At 38.7% G+C, this 2618-nt stretch overlaps 1 pseudogene; it reads left to right on the top strand.

Moving 5' to 3' along the window:
* The first annotated feature begins 371 nt into the window (after positions 1 to 371).
* On the top strand, positions 372 to 1672 carry LOC141494176 (protein NDRG1-like; annotated as a pseudogene).
* The last annotated feature ends 946 nt before the right edge of the window (positions 1673 to 2618 follow it).

The following is a 2618-nucleotide window of genomic DNA, read 5'->3' as shown; positions in this document are numbered from 1 at the left end:
TCCATCCATTATACCAAGTTGACTCCACAAATATGTTATTTCATGAATAAATATAGGTATATGCACACATACACACACACACACACATATATATATGTATGTCTAGATATGTCAGTGTTATATATATATATATATATATATATATATATATATATGTATGTCTAGATATGTCAATTTATTGTAGGATGTCTTATGACTGTTTAATGGAGCTTCTTGGAAAATGGATTTTTATTTTTCTTAATAAAACCTTGATGAATGAAAAAACCTTGCAGTCTGCACATGTTTATTTCACTTACCTGCATGTTTGGGCTCCAGTTCCCTAGTTGGACAAGAGACAAGGGTTTGTTTAGGGACTCCTTTGAACTGCCTTCCTCATCTCCCAACTCTCCCCACCTCCCTTGGTGAAGGACCTCCAAGATGTGGACCTTGCAGAGATGAAGCCTCTGGTGGGGATAGGAGAGATCATCACTGACCTCCTTCAAGAGTTCACTATTCAAGAGCAGGACATTGAGACTTTGCATGTTTTATCCATGTCATCTTATGTGAAACCCAAAAGGGGAACTGTCCTGTCATCCTCATGTGGAATGACATTGACATGAACAACAAAACCTTCTCAAATATTCAGGACATAGAGGAGATCATCCAAAATCTTTCCAGCTGCCATGAGGATGCTCTTGAACAATAGGATGGAGAAGCATCCTTTCCTATGAGCTTTTTCCATAGAAAAACTGGCTGAAATGATTCCTGGAATTCTGCACAAGTTTGAACTGAGAAATGTGATTGGTTTGTTTCTGTTTTTTTTTTTTTTTTTTTTTTGCAAAACAGTGTAGTTAAATGACTTGCCCAAGGTCTCATAGCTAGGTAATTATTGTCTGAGGCCAGATTTGAACTTACATCCTCCTGACTCCAGGGACAGTGCTCTATTCCCTATGCCACCTAGCTGCCCTGAGAAGTGTGATTGAAATGGGAACCTGTGCTAGTGTCTTAACTACTCATAGATGGTAGAGGTACTCAACTTCATCAATGTGTACTTTTGTGCTGAAGGATGGATGGACTGGACAGGAACCAGGATATCTGGGTGTACCCAAGCTCTTCTGGACATCATTGTGTCTCATCCTTTTGGGAAGGAAAAATGCATAACAACATAGAGGTGGTGCAAACCTACACCTATCATATCATTAATGGCATCAACCTGATCAATCTCCATCTCTTCATTAATGCCCACAACAGTCACTGGGATCTATAAATAGAGTTTCCTCTCCCAGGAACCAATACTATCATTCTACAGTACCCTGCATTGTTAGTGGTTGGAGACAATTCATCTGTGGATGCTGTGGCGGAGTGCAACTCTAAACTGAATCCAACCAAGACCATGCTACTATAGATGGAGCACTGTTTATTAGTCTGCCAAGCTTGAAGAAGTTTTCAAGTACTTTGGGAATGGAAAACATCCCTTCTGACAGCATGATTCACGTCATGAGGCCTCATATAGCGTCTGCCTCCAGTGTCACCACCTTGGAAGGCATCGATAGATGATTCCATACCAGTGAGAGTACCTGTAGTTGACCCTACTACACACACTGGCTTTGAGATAACTCCCAACTCCAGGAGCACTGGAAACAGTGCCTGATTCAAGCCCATGGAAGTCTCCTGTGAGACAAAATCTTCATGAAAGCTCAGTATTTCCATACTGACTCTGATCTGAACTTTATCTTAAGGAGCTACCACCTTTCCCTCTTCCCCCAGCCTCACATCCCAGCCCTGCCTATATCACAATGTACATTACTTGATTTTAATCCAAAGCTCATTTTTTTAAAGAGTGAGTTCTTTTGATAACAAATAAGGTGGACTGAGGGAGAGTCATTTTGATGTTGGTGGGGTTGGAATGTGGAAAGATAGGGGGACCAATGAAAGCAAGCATCCATAGGTGGTTCTTTTGATTAAATTGTTCACAAAATTCTGATTACTTCTATCTTCTCTCACTCACATCAGACTGGAAAGAGGAAGTTGCCCTCCATTACCCCAAAAACAAAGATTTGAGAAGAGAAAAACCATGTGTTTAAAAAAAATCAAATTCTCAGGCTGGTTTGATTAATGAAAGATATACTGGACTTTTGGCCATGGTCCAACTAATATGCTAACCACTTCCTTGCAGCAAAAATGAAAAACTGATTCAGTTTGTAATATAGGCAACAATATTTGGATGTAAGAAAGGAAAGTCCAGTGAATTATGGTTGATTTTTTTATGAGGAGAAAATAGTGAAGCTCACATTTATGCTAGTTGATTTATGGTCTTTTTATTGTTGTTGCAAACTCAAACTATAATAATTGTAGATACTTTAAATTCCATTGTGCATTTATACGTCTTTTAATTTTGAAGCTTAAAAATCCATTTTCTTCTCTACCATTAAAATTCAATTAAAATAGCCAATGTAAACACTAGGCTTTATACACAATGTAAGTGATTGACAGGCTTCTGGTATTTCATATTTGTGAGATTTCAGCCTTGACTACATCTCTCCATAAACATGGTGAGGAACCTTCCTTTTCCCCCTTTGAATCCTGCCTTATTTAAAAGGAATTTTCATTCCTTGTCAATTTTACAGGGGAGAGTTTCA

This window comes from Macrotis lagotis, chromosome 7 (assembly GCF_037893015.1).
Source record: "Macrotis lagotis isolate mMagLag1 chromosome 7, bilby.v1.9.chrom.fasta, whole genome shotgun sequence".
In the NCBI taxonomy this organism is placed as follows: domain Eukaryota; kingdom Metazoa; phylum Chordata; class Mammalia; order Peramelemorphia; family Peramelidae; genus Macrotis; species Macrotis lagotis.
Note: the sequence above shows the minus strand (reverse complement) of the source record. Positions and strands in the feature narration are given on the sequence as shown.